The following is a 15,863-nucleotide window of genomic DNA, read 5'->3' on the forward strand; positions in this document are numbered from 1 at the left end:
GTTTATCTTGAGATGAGTTTTTTTATATTCACTTTTTTATCCTAGTTTCTCGAAAGTAAAGACAAGCGGAACATTTAGCTTCAAGTAAATGAGCACTGTTTGTCTGCTTTCCCCTTCATGAATATTTGATTTGAGTTCAGTAGTGTCCATTATTAACATTCAACTATTTTAATACTCCAGTGAAATGCTTATTTCCATTTAACCTTAATACTGGCATATGTTCTATGTTTATTAAGTGATATACGTTTTCGCTTCGACTTACCAATCACTATTAAATGATGGAGTAATTGTGTTTAGTCAATTTAAATGCATGTATGCACACAAGTTTTTATTAATTTCTTTATGTTTATGTGCATGTGAACAGCAGATAACAGTATGAATCTGTTACCTGAGAACAAGATCTAAATGTTTTCTATCCTACATTCATCTTTTACGCAGTAAATTTAACTTGAAACTGAAGAAAGTTTATGTATTTGAATTTTTGCTTTAGCATTATTGTGTCCTTTCTAAATTATCCCAAGTGTTCAGGTATCGAAATTTAAGCCATTTCAGTTTGTCTGTTGATTAGGTGTGCGTTATCTTGTACATAGTTTCATCACTTCTGATGAACTCTTTGTTCCTCAAACAGTTTCACAATCTTCAAATAGTCATTGGTTCTCATTTTTTGCTAGTATAAATTATTTCACAGATATAACTTGGTTACAATTAAGTGCTTCATATGTTTCAAGATAAGCCAAGCAAAACATCAACGTCTGAAGGTGTCAGTACACTTGCACAGCTTAGTAAAATATCATATATTCTCTGCTTATTTCAGAAACATATATTAAATTGTTAAAAAGTTTACATTACAAATTGATGCAGTTCAAGAACGGTGTGTCACCCTATTTTGGACTTTATGTTTGATTCCATGTTAGTGTTTTTGTCAGGATTATACATCCAGTGTCTATAACTTCAAAAATTGCATTTTCTCACTACAATGTGCGTTCTTCATTAAGCATTGATTTTCGGCTGATGCGTTCATCCTCAGTTGACGTGTGAGGAGCATTACCTTCTCATAAAAGCTAAGATAAGTAATGATACGATTTCTAGGAAAATGTTTAGCCAGTGAATATCAAATTCAGTATTAACTTAATGTTTCAAATTCTACTCTTAAAGTCATATTTAGTGTTATACGAGCAATGGTGACGAGTTTTTGATTGATAAGGTGTTTTCTTTGACCACTATAAATTTAGTAATTGTCATTCTGTTGGGTTACACTGACTTATGGTTTCGGGAATATTTTATTCATATGATTAACTAATGATCTTTAACTCAAAAACTCAATTAAATATGACATTAAATCATCTGTATTCATTTCCTTATATCAGCTGTCTACTGTTTTGTAATAATACAAAGGACTATCAACCACTTACGCAATAATAATATGTCTACCTTAAATGACTGTAGATTAGGGGATATGTGCAAATTTGTTCCTTTTTCAATTGTTACACTAATCTTTGCCGTATTAATTTTAAAATAAGCATAGACGCAATCAATGTCTGTCTAGTTTATCTGCTTGTGGAGTTATTGTAAAATAACCATTCACTCATCTAATTATTCTTTAATTTAATTAATTTGAGCTTGTATAGAATATTTTGTTACGTAAACTAATTTATTGTTTTGTTCTTTTTCTGTCCACTTTGTTCTCTTCATCTTTAAGGTATTTTTGCTTCGTAAATATGCAAGTAATGAATTATCAAAGAGCTGTTATATATGCAGTCTATGTTCTGAAAGAATTGTTTATAAAGTAAGTCATCATATAAATCTTTATGTGACTTTTGAAAAAAGTTCATCTTGATCAAACGATCATTGAAACATATGTTTTACTGGATAATCACTTCATATTGCTTTTATTATTCCTTGGAATTGCTACTCTTGTTCACTGATGCGATGAAAAGATATAATAGTAATAATAATAATGAAATCAAAGGATCCAAGCTTTCAAACGACGTTTGTGTTATTGGTTAACTAGATGTGAAACGCAGTGCCCATTAAGTATTAAGCATTTGTGAACCCGTTACTAACTAACCTATTCTGTTTAAATTATAAGCACTTGCTGACTGATTACGATTAGGTTATGCAGTATGCAGGTGTGACAGATACCCTTTTATCAATATAGTGGAAAAGGACTACTTATAAGTAGCACACACTACAGTAAAAGGTGCTGCTGGAAGTAATTTTTATATACCTTGTAGTTTCAGTTTATTTTCTTTAGGTTAGATGACATCAGGGCACGTCTGTTGCTTTTATAATCGATGTTCCACTTCATAAATCTGTCATAAATGTAGGCTTCAAATATGCCATTTGGAAGTTGTATCTTCAATTAGTAACAGTAACTTGTATGTTTTCGTCTTTTGCGGTAGAACTACTAATGAAATTCTATCAGTGCTTTATTGACAATAGGCTTACCATTTTGAGACTTAAGTAATCTTTGTAGTTTTGATTACCGACCAAACAGACGTATAGAAAACAGAGGAAAAACCATTAGGTTTTGTTTTAATTAAATGAAGATCTCATGTTATATGTTACCAATCTTTCTAACCAATTGAGACCATTCCTATTAAGTAATTAGACACCTAAGTACTTTTTATAAAACCTATGTACTAATATCTGTGGCTAAACTAATAAGAGTAATCGTCTTTCATGAAAATATCAAACAGTATACATTCCAGTCGTATATATGTGATGAACTAAAACAAATTTGTGCCAGCTCTTCTCTGATCGATTTTAAAGAGGAGAATTGAACTATTACAATTTACTGTTTAACTTTTGTTATAACTTCTGGCCGAGTGGATGCCTTGATCATGTATAACGTGACGATGCAGCTAGAGAGCAGCGAATTATCGATTGGAACAGTGATACACGAAAACCGTACGAGAAGTCTAGAGTACTTATTGGTCCTGCTTCTGCCTAGCCCAGCCAGTTAAGTCCAGAACAGCCTCTGCGGTATAAATCATTATATTCCAAACATACTGAGTTTATATACCAATAAAACAGACCACATCGTACTAATAAAATAGGAAATAACATGTGTACAAGAATTAGCCAAATGTGGCCGTGAATAGGGGAGATAGTAAATAATAGACAGGGCATAATTCAGGAATGGTAAATCATGTAACAGTAGTTTGTAGTTCAAAATAAAGCTTATAATAAGGGGGACATGAATATGAATGGTTTAGTTATTTAGCAATTATACGATAAAAAATATATGCACAGTATTAGTTCATAAAGTTACCATTCATTATCCTTATCGGGGCATAACAACTTTCCACACGCGTTACTAAAATCTAGATCTGAGTTATTGGCAGATTAACTTCAAGAATGACGACCATTACATGACTGGGACATTTGGTATCACTAATTATTACCTAATATAGTAGGTCGAAATCCATAGCTATATAATTTAACAAATATTAATATGTAGAATTTGTCATTTTGGTTTTAGTTAAATATCATTTTGATTATTTATTTACCAAAAAGGGTTTATTCACCACAAAACAACTATGGAATTACTACGCAGATCTATCGAACCCTAATTTTCTGACTCACTTTGCAATTGTTCATAATCGTTTTTCTACAAACACTTTTCCATCATGGAGCCGTGCTCATCCACAGCGTATGATGGCTCATAACGGAGAAATCAACACACTACGTGTGAGTTACGGTGATTTTTTTGTGAAACACAACGATTGTTCTCTTAACAGTAATGGTTTCAATTCATTGTTTTAACGGATATTTACAATTTTATTTGATGTAACTATATTTCGTCCTATACTTACATCAGGCTGGTTTTAATTAGAGATTAAAGACCAAGTATCTAGTAGATATTTTATCTCTTTGTACTCCTAATATAACTACCGTTCAACTAATGAATTTTCGTGGAATAGATTTTGCTTCACAGGATGATCAGTTCGATAACATTCTGGGTTGGTCAAATATGAAACACTCAACCGCAAAAGTTTAATCTAGTAGTTATATGATGGAAATAATTACGACAGATAGTTAGTATAAAGAGCAAACCAAAGAAAGCAGTTCACATCTCTATCATAACACTAATTTTTAGATAATCTTTCGGCTATCCCTTCTTGATTAAAATCGCCATCGAATACAAAAATGAGTTCTGACTTAAAAAGAGAAAATAGTTTGTTCAAATATATATATATATATATATATATATATATATATATATGGAATCTATATACGAACACAAGTGTGAGAGAAATTTTGAAAGAAGAGGAAAATACAAGGTAAAAGTATAACCTATATCAATAGTCAAGTTAGAAAACCATTGCACAAACTCCCTTTGAATACGAAGTTTAGGTGTTTAAATGTGGATTCAAATAGCTTCAGTGATGTGATGGTTAACTCGACCTCTTAGAAGTGGTACTGATAAATAGCTTGAACGTAACAGCCTTGAACCAAAGGTGATTGGTTCATGACTGTTAATGAAGTAGCCTTAGCTTTTCACTAATCCATTTGGATAACTTGAAGAATTTCTCATTTTCCAACAGTTTTACAATTAGATGAGAAAGTATTTCATCTCGTAACAGTAGGACTGAATCAGAAACATTACTCAGTAGTCGTTAGTGTTAACCGATTGGCTAGATATTTTGAAGTTATTCAAAATCTATTAGTGAAACAATGCTTATGGTCCAGATTTCATAAGACAAGCTTACAGGTTAGGTGTTGAGCTAAACCACCAATCTCAACACATTGAATAAAACGACAATACTCGGACTTCTGAGGCAGACTTCAGTGAAACTAAAATATCTGGCTGATTTGATTGATAACTAGGTACTTAAAAAGTTTGATTACTCAAACTGATGAGAATAGCTCCAAACCCAGAGGCAACTTGATTGTGTAAAAGATTACTAGTTATTTGTTCAAAATACTTGAATTTATTGTTTATATCGGTATGTTTTGTACACCAAGTTATAAGCGAAAATTAGTCACGGGCAGAAATATGAGCTCTAGGTCAAAATTAGACTTATCACTGCCCTCTATAAACAAATAGTTGATTACCCCTTTAAAATAGTACTAAAGTCTATATCCACACTATTTTATATTTTCAGTCATTAAATAATCTTTTTATTTAATATAAACTCAGGGCAACGTAAATTACTGTCGAGCGCGTCAAAGTCTAATGTTCAGTCGTTATTATACAAAGGCACAAATGTCAAAATTATTTCCTATCATTGAACAAGGAATGTCTGATTCAGGATCATTTGACAACATGATGGAATTCTTGTGTCAAGCTGGTGACTACAGTCTTCCAGAAGCTGTAATGATGATGATTCCTGAAGCATGGCATAATCTAGATCCAGAAAAAGGTGAAATGTCTAGAGAGAAATGGAACTACTTCAAATGGGCTGCTAATAGTTTTGAACCTTGGGATGGACCAGGTAAATCAATATTTATTTTTATAGACCTATAGATTTTTTAAACTTATTGATTAAACTGATCGATTCATTTTGATTATTGAGTATATCCTTGATTGGCTTTCTTATCTGATGTTAATGAATTCATAGAAAATAAATAAATCAGAGTTTTGTTACCAAGTCAAAATAATGAATAACCTGAATCAATGAGTTGTAAAAATCAATTCCTTGTTCATATTAACTCCAGGATTGTTGTTTTGATAATGACTGTCCACAGAGCTGGTCTTATTTGATGAGCCCAATCTAATAAAGTGTTAAAGTAATTAGCATATTATAAAAAGTCTCAAAAGAGATCAAATTTTCTACTCATTGGTATCTTAATGAGATATTATTATTATTATTATTATTATTATTATCATGGAATCTCAATAGCTTTGTATATATATTTATATTTTCCTTAATAAGGGTGTTTTCAATACTTGGAAATGTGTTGACTATCTTTGGCAAATTTGCTTAATGTTATGACACCACACTATTTTACTATAGACTACTACCTGTAAAAAGTTACCTTTAAATACAATTTTACAGACGAAGAAAATTTTCTAGTCAATCGGTCCAGTTTTACAATTTCGTCAGCCAAATTACACTGTTCCTCTGTGACTTTGTTTCGAACCTCTGTAAGATTTCACAGATCCACTTCACTCGGGCAATGCTTTGAAGATATCTATGACCGAATAAATTTAACTTACAAATACAATTCTTTCCTAATAGTCGTTTTTCGTAGTCATAATAAGAGGGAGAAAAATCACCATATGGTGTATTCAGCAACAAAGAACATCCGTTTACTTACGACTGCCGAACTCCTTTTACTTTTTCATATGTAATGCGAGTTTTATTTTATTTCAGAAGCAACTGGTAGCATGGAATACTTTTAAGCTGATTACTTACTTACGCCTGTTACCCCTCGTGGAGGAGTATAAGTCGCTCACCAGCATTGTCCACCAACTCTTTTCTGGGCAATTATTTCCAGTTGCTGTTCATTGCTTTCACGTCTGCATCCGATTCTCGACTCAGTGTGTTCTTTAGCCTACCTCGTTTCCGTTTCCCTTTAAGATCCCAAGTTAGCGCTTGTCTCATGATGCAGTTTGATGATTTCTGTAATTTATGTCCTATCCATTTCCAGCGTCTTTTCCTAATCTCCTCATCAGTTGGAAGCTGGTCTGATTTCTCTCACAGTAGGATGTTGCTGATGGTATCCGGTCAATGGATATTGAGTATCTTGCGTAGACAATTGATAGTAAATACTTATACCATTTTGATGATGGTTGTGGTAGTTCTTCTAGTTTGAGCTCCGTACAGAAGAACTGTTTTGATGTTCGTACTAAAGATTGTAACTTTGATATTGGTTGACAGCTGTTTTGAGTTCCACATTTTCTTCAACTGCAGGAATGCTGTCCTTACGTTGCCTTACGTTTCTCCATCAAGTGTGATCCGGTTGGTGTTCTCCGTGTTGTATTTGAGAATCTTGCTTTCTCCCTTGTGTATGTTGAGACCTACTGATGCAAAGGCTACTGTTACAGTGTTTGTCTCCACTGCATATGTTTGTGTTTATGAGATAGAAGGGCAAGGCCATCTGAGAAGTCCAAATTGTTTAGTTGTGTAACCAAGCAGTCCATTTCATTTCATGCTTCCCCTCAGATGTAGAGGACTTCACAATCCAGTCAACTACCAGACGAAATAGGAAGACAAGAGTAAGCAGCCTTCCTGACTCCGGCCCTTACTTGGAATGCATCTGTCAGCTGTCTTCCATGCACAACTTTTCAGGGTAGTCTGTCGTATGAATTCCGGATGATGTTGGCGACTTTCTCAGGTACATTATAGTGTCGAATAAGGCTCCATAAGATCGTCGTATCCACGCTGTAAAATGCTTTATCAGAGTCGATGAAGTTGATGTATATAGACGAGTTCCATTCAAGCTGATGGATATATTTATATATATTGATCGAGTACACTCAAAATCTTGAATCGTCTCTGAACATCTCAGTTAACAAATACATTTTTGACGAAATTTTTAATCATATTTTCAAGTTTGATCAGAAATATTCTATTAAACCTGCGTTTGGTTAAGTTTATAGATCTAAGTGTGTATGGTATGCCTTTTCTAAGTCAGTGCTAAATAAATGAGCATGCACAGCTCCTGTTTCTCTTCTCCCTTATTTCTACCTCTTTCCATAACTTTTTTAATATGATAGGAATCTTTATTTTTCCGTGTGTAGTAATTGTTATAGTGATGGTAAAACATCAGTTTTTAGCATTATAACTCCTAAAAATTAGTTTCAGGAAACAGTAAAATCCATTAACGGTTAGGATTTCAAGGAAATAAGATTTCGTCGATTGATTTTCTATTATTTTTACACACATTTCATTGCTGATCTCTTTCCCTTATTATTTCATACAAATTGAATAAGTTATTTCTCACTGGTTACAACCTCTCACTCACTCACTCACTCAATCTCTCTCTCTCTCATATATATATATATATATATATATATATATATGTACATGCATATATATTGTTTGGTTGCTTACGGATTTGCCTTAGCTTTATTTCCTGTTAATCCTATTAATAGTCAAGAGTATTTATCATGCCCCCACTCAAAAACAATAGCTATTTTCTTTTCAGTTGTCTATGGTCGCTTTATATAGTTCCTGTTAATATTATTGATTATTCTTTAGGCTTAGATATTGAAATGATCAAAACAATTTAAATTGCCTACCTTTTACTTCATATGAACCTGAACGAATTACTACTACTATAACTATTAAATATTTCATTTATTTGCTGTCTAAGAAATCTATACGCCTTTGTTAAGAGTATATGCACGTGTAGACAAATGAGTGTGCGCATATGTATTCTCTTGTCTTTCAGAGGAGAGGAGGGGTTAGATGGCCTCAATGAAGAATTTACTTGCAAACTTTAAGGAAAGAAAGATAATAAATCTTTTTCAGATTATCTGTAGTTTCCTGCTTTTATTTGCATGAGCTTCAGTCACTCGTTTGTTTACTGCAATCTATGTTGTATGTATGTGTATGGGCACATTCATTTATTATGCATTTACTTAGCTTCTTATGTCGGATGTTTATTGTTCGTATATTACGGTTGTTTTTGTTTAAAGAAGTATGGACAATTGAAATTTTATTGATTAATTACTTTGTTACATAAATCATTGTACACCTATCTGATTGGCAGATTGTAATTGCCTTTCATTTTAGGGCGATAGGAATGATGCTACCCATTGTGTTTGACTCGACTAATATGTATTTTGGTAATTATGTGTTATTCCAAGAGGAAGTATTTCTAGTATTGAGTTCAATGCAGTCCCTAGCCTGTTCGTAATCTAAATGACTAGAGGCGTGAGAAAATTGGGTTAGCGGAGTTATGCCTGATAAAACAAACCTATTTCTGAAATAAAAGCTAGCAAATAGTAGTTTATATTTTCTTGAACAACTCTCTTGGTTAGAAGAAAGTTTACATATAATAAAGGATCCAGTAGAAAACTTTTATTGAACTTAAACTTAAATGACCATCAACAAAAGTTCAGAAAATTGTAAAATCTTATTAAGTTACCATTACGGTGCTGGTATGTGAACTGTAACACGAAATATACGATAATGTATGTTCTACCTTAGTACTTACTAATAGGCAAGTATTGACTAATTAGAGTCTAGAATAAATATATGTCAATCCAATTTTTTAGACTTTTAAGATGTAACGACCAATAAATTGAATATTAATAATTATCTTAGCAAACCGTAGCTGGAAGGGTCTAGTAGAAAGTATTAGCCCTTAAGACTATATTATATTGGAAAATAAGCGGTTCTACGCTGTGAAATGATCTATAGGTATACTATAATCCAACACTGAAAATGTTACCTTAGAAACAATAGGCGTATTTTCATGGAGTATAGTGGTACAAAAACATGATTTGTTGAATCCAATAGTTTCAAGTAGATAGTCTCTTTGCGATGTATACAATAATTTAGACTCGATAGTATTGAAGATGTATATGTACATTGTTTATTTACAGGATGAAATAATAAATAATATATAGCTCTAGGTTACTCAACCTCACTATAAGGCAGATCTGAGGTAAACTAATTTAGTATGATTATATTGATCAGCAATCGAATTCACAGTTTAACGGTCAAGTAGAACTGATGATTAGAAGTTATTGAAAAACATTGTTGGAAAGTATATATTGTGAAGGGCCATTTAAGAGCTTCAGGCTCTGAACAGAATTTTCGTCCAACTTCGGGAATTTTTGTAGACTCTTAGCTTCATTTGAGCAACAGGACTAAATTTATTTGAGAATCATTTTATAACTTTACTCGTGTGGTATGTGGTATAATCTTTCTTCAAACTAATTGAAGTTTGAAAACCATCAAATAAGTGAATACACAGTCATCTTTTTCTGTTTGCAAGATTCCGCACATTAACTTACCAGTTATCCTATTTGTCATATGACAAGACTTCGGTTTTTAAATGTCAGTAAGCAGGAAAGATGATGAGAATTATATTGTTTGGTAATCAAGTGGTCGTGTTACCTAATAGGTGTGCTAATATTTAGTTTAAAATGGTCATCATCTATGTTGTTCAAAACCCAAATGTTCGGAAATATAGCTATTAAAACTAAGAACTACTCAAAATATGAGTTATTTACTAAAATTCAGCATCATAGATTATTTCTGAATCTATAAAACATTGACAGCAAAATGCACAATCTCATATGGTCTCATACCAATCTTTATTCCAGGGATTTCGTATTAGTTGTTGACATTTATCTTCCGGAGTGAATCCATCAAAAACTAATTTTCCTTTTGATTTGACTGATTGCGTATGCAACTAACACCAAACAACAGATCACAAAATCATAGGTTTGTCAATGATTTTTGAAGGATTTATTTACGGTATTGCTATATACAGATATCGTAGATCATAGAGAATTCTAATTCATAACAACTGTCATTCATCTGTACTCGCCTTCGATTTCTGTTAGTCTGAATGGTGGTAGAAGTTAGTCAGTATTCTGGACTTTAATCGTAACAGCTCAGCAACTGTGTTTAGAAAAAATAGATCGCACTAACGAAATTCTGCATGCCACCAATTCTTTTCAAACAATTCAGATCAGGTTCCAATCACTTGTGGCTTTTATATCTGTTAATTTCTGTGTACATAGTTATCAATCATATATTGTTCTTCCAATCAGTATCTGATATAACTTATGATGATTATATCTTACAGTTAAAATTTTCTTGAACCAGTATACTATCTACTCTTTAGAAATGACATGCTTTACCATTGAAATATCGATATATCACTTTGCCTTAGAGCTCCACTAGTCTGAGAGTATTGTCCGTTAGGCATATATCCCATTAGTTTTCTGTTTCAATATATATCGTCACTATTTTAATTAAGTTTTATACTTTTAATAGTGTCTAGGTGACATATTTAACTAGTTACAATTACAGAGATGGAGTATTTCCCAATCATGCATAATTGAATGGTTTCATTACTAAAGTGATTGACTTCATTGAATATCTTACCTATAATCTTTATTCCAAAGAGGATCCGAAAATTCTGAATAGTATTTCTACTTCTGGAGTTTTTTATGATAAGTGTTGAAACCCCTAAGAAGCTAAAATATACAGTGATAACACAAATAACCTATAATTTTAGATTCCACTATGATTTAGTCGTTTAGATCTACATGTACTAATAATTAGGCCTTATTTTTAAGCTTATCACTATTATTTCCCTATGACAGTAGATTTGGTAATTGTACTTGCAGTCACTGAGTGACTATACTCATGTTTTGTTGTATCAACCTGTAAAAGACCTTCCTTATATCATTATCTAAAAGCCCATGAGGAATTTTGATCGTCATTAACATTGATTGAAATTCGGTATTCATAACTCTTGTTGGTTGCTCAGACATGTCTGCCGTTCTCTAGGAAGTTATAAGCTTAAAGGTTCTAAAATAGAATATATATACTGGTATGTGTGCACGTGTATACACGCAGACGTTTGATCAAGAGATTTGAACTAAGCAAATAACATATATTGAACCAAGGTTTAACAAAACAGTTTAATTTAATTTGATAAGTTTTCCAATTTGACTAGTACTACTGAATAATTCAATAAGTAGTCAAGTGACTACATGTTTGAGGCTTTCTTAAAGTGATTAACAATTGAACGAAAACTTGGATTCAGGTTGAAATTCAAACTATCGACATCAGTTAGCTCAATCAAAGGTACTTTCATTGAAATACGTAATGAACTTGATGGACACTGAAGACTATGATGAAACTAATAATTTTACATGTTGTTTATTTCCTTAGTACTGTGGTGTGTGCTATTGATGTCGACAGATATAAGTAATACATAACATGAATTAGAAGTGAAATGCCTGGCAGCAGAAGGAAGATCAAAGGAAAGAGAATGACAACAAAGAATGATTAGTATGGCAACGAAAGAACAATGAGGTCTGAGACGATTGATCGACATCTTGCAAATGAAGTATTTACTGTATAGTTCTCAGATTTTACGAAGATGTTCTGTAACTTTTTATTCAAGCACATTCGATTGTCCCCACTTGTGTTCTCGTTCAATACAGTGCTTCAGGCCGACATTCACCACTTTTGTGATTTTGGCAATTGTGTTAAAAGGTCTAGTTCCGAATCCTCATTATGAGTTCCATCAAACTTGAAGGAATATCAATTTATGATTTGAGCCTTCCACACATTTGATGACAGACTTCCATCAGGCCGTATGGAAAAACTCTGGGATATTGTAGAACTGTCTCTGTTCTGTAGTAACTTGATATATTTATATTTTACTGATTGGTTTATATCGTTTCTTTTACTTAAAATTATCTATTGTCTTTTGACTTTCACAGTTTCATTCTTGTCCAAAATAGAACCATTTTAACAACCCAACAGACTATCCATGTCTTCATGAATTATGTACAAACAAAATTGTTCATCACCATTGAATTTCAATGTTTAGGTTATGTAATACGCAATGAAGTCGACATTTATCCTAGTACATTTTTTTTCCAGCTCTAATTGTATTTTCTGATGGACGTTATATTGGTGCAATACTTGATCGTAATGGTCTTCGCCCAGCTCGTTTTTATGCAACCAGTGATGATATGGTGTATATGTCAAGTGAAGTTGGCGTAGTCGATATACAACCTGATGTGAAAATCATACAAAAAGGTCGCCTAAAAGCTGGACGTCTATTGATTGTTGATACAGAAAGTGGACAGCTGTTAGATGATGAATCGCTAAAATCCAAAATTGCTACCAAACACCCCTATGATGTTTGGCTTAAAGAAGGAGTAAGCAGTGTTCATTTACGATATAAAACCGTTTTTTAGAACTCATATTTTACAGTGTTTGTTTATTGACTCATTCGGTTTAAGGTGAATAATTGTGTGGTATACTAATAAACATGACGTTTCATCTACATCGCTTAGAACCACAACTTGTTTGAGTTCTAGGGATTCCAAATTCAATTCTGGTTTAAAGTCATGTGTTTAAACACTCAAGCTACTGCTCCACTTAATTTAAAGAACCAGATAGCCTATAATAATAAACCATAACATTTCAAGCCAGTTGAGAGGTTTGAATTTGAGTGGAAAACAAAGTAAATTTGATCAGTGTGATGTACGTTTTTCACATGACGGATAAAATGCTTTTTCGACATCATTCTAAACTTTTTGTTAACAATAGTAGTAACGCACCTTACGGATTTCATTCTTTCATCTATTGTTATTCCAGACATCATGTATTTTCACGGTGATATAATAAGTTGTGTCTAGTAATATCAATAGAATAATTCATTGTGGTAAAGCGTGTTTCATTTCAATATATTAGAAAAAGGGAAGATGTCACTACAATCTAGAACCTTTGAACTTTTATGGCACTCATAAATTCAAATATACTCTTTCAAAGAAGGCCTTCATTAGAAATGCGGTTGAGGTTACACCACAAATGTTTGCATGAATTATGTAAACTGTCTTGTCAGTGAGGGGACTTGGGATTTCGTCCATGAGATATTTCGTTGGTAGTTCACCCTTCAGTATTAGGTCTGATTTGATTAATCTATAATTCATAAAGTATAAAGATGTGTCAGATGGATAATAAAATAATTTTCAATCAGTCTGCTGTTCTCTGAACCTTATTCAAGTTTAATTCCTTACTTACTTACGCCTGTTACTCCCAATGGAGCATAGGCCGCCGACCAGCATTATACAACCCACTCTTTCCTGTGCCTACCTTTCTAGCTCTATCCAGCTTTTGTTCATTCTTCTCATTTCTGTTTCCATTTCTCGGCGTAATGTGTTCTTCGGTCTTCCTCTTCTCCTTTGGCCTTCGGGATTCTGTTTAACAATACCCTGTTGAAGACTTTTCCTGGTATTGAGAGAAGAGTGATGCCTCTGTAATTCTCACACCTGCTGAGATCGCCTTTCTTTGGTATTTCGATCAGAAGTCCTTCTTTCCAGTCTGTTGGTACCTGTTCTTCATCCCAAATCTTACTGAAGAGAATGTGGAGTATCTTTGCAGTTGCTGTTAAATCTGCTTCCAGTGCTTCTGCTGGAATGTTGTCTGGCCACGCTGCTTTGCCGCTCTTGATTTGTCTGATGGCCATGCTGATCTCTTCAATTGATGGTGGGCTAACATCGATTTGAAGGTCTGTGGGTGCCGCTTCGATGTTGGGTATGTTCAGTGGAGCTGGTCGATTCAAGAGTTCTTTGAATTGTTCTACGCACCGGTATCGTTGTTCTTCAATGTTTAATTCCTAGTCCTCATATAATTGATGTGGTCCTGATACTTAGTAAATGAGTCTGCGTTTATTAGTATTATTATTATTTATGACATTATTCAATATTATATCTTTGGTACAATATAGAATTCTCAGCATGAAGTATTTCAACAAGTCCGTGTTTGGAAAACAAAAAAAACAACAATAGAAGAAAAGGTGAAAAAAGATCTGAATCTGTACAACGTTTCAAATTAGAGACACGTTTAAGATTACAGGTTATTGACTAGGTTAACTCTAACAATCGTTATAGAGTACAGATTTTAATGTAACTTACCATAAATCAGTTATAAGAATTACTTTGATGAAGTTATTTCTCTTGATGTTTGTTTTTTGATGACAGGCTATTGATTTGCCCGAAATGCATAGGGCTTTTGCGAATTCCCCTGAACACTATAAGAGAATTACAACGCTCGAGCCCTCAATCATTGATGATCGTCGCCTTCCACTATTTGGGTATAATCCAGAAAATATCAATCTTCTAATTTTGCCCATGTTGAAAACTAGGTGAGTTTATTCAAGTTATTTTCATTTATGTATTTGAAAAAAATATACATAGCTTTCATTCATAGAATTAAATATGATTCACAAAAGTCAGGTGTTAGCTATTCACCTTTGTTAGCTGTGTAATATTGACGGTGTTGTGAATTTATGCCTGGCTTTTATCACGTGGTTTACTCATCAATCGAAATACGACTTGTCTAATCTTAGTACTGTGCCAAAACAATGACGTTCAACTGGTATGAACAGCCTAGCGTCCTTGTTGGTCCTCTGTCCGCCTAGCCCGTCCAGTTGAGTCCAGAACACCAATAACAGATCCTGCCTACCATTTATTTCAAGCATACTCGGTTTATATACCAGCCAAACATACCGCATCACACCAGAAAATAGAAAATAATATTTGTACAAGATCAAGCCAAATGTGGCTGTGAACGTGGGAGACAGTAATCAATAAACTGAGTATAATTTAGGGACAGTAAATCGTATAATAATAATCAATGGTTCAAAATGAAGCTTATGATAAGAGGAATGTAGATACATACAATCTAATCACTTAATAATTATACAATAGGAATATATATAAAATAATAGTCAATTAATGGATCCCGGAAATTACCTGTACTTTAATATTCACTAGGATATAACAGACGGTAGTTAAATCGTTTTCCTGCGCCTTATACTTTATTAGTGACGTTTCTTTCATTTAAATTCTGTGATATATGTGAAAGTAGATATTAAAAACTCACTTTGTTACTTTTCCATAGCATAAAACACAAAGTTGTTATAAAAAGCGATGTTTACGCACCTTTTCTTCTAAAATAAATGATATTTCATTCCCGACTCTGACTCTTAATATAGTATCACCAGAAAGAGGATGAAATATACTGAATAATTTGCCAATACATATGTCAACTTACTTTATTTGAATGTTTCTCAGGGTTTTCCATTTCTCACCTGATACATGATTTATGATCATAGAAAATTACAGATTTACTCGCTTGCTTTCACTGGTTTTTTACAGTTAAAGGCTTAATTGACTCAGTACAAGGTTATGATCCTAA

This window comes from Schistosoma mansoni, chromosome W, assembly GCF_000237925.1.
Source record: "Schistosoma mansoni strain Puerto Rico chromosome W, complete genome".
Lineage (NCBI taxonomy): Eukaryota > Metazoa > Platyhelminthes > Trematoda > Strigeidida > Schistosomatidae > Schistosoma > Schistosoma mansoni.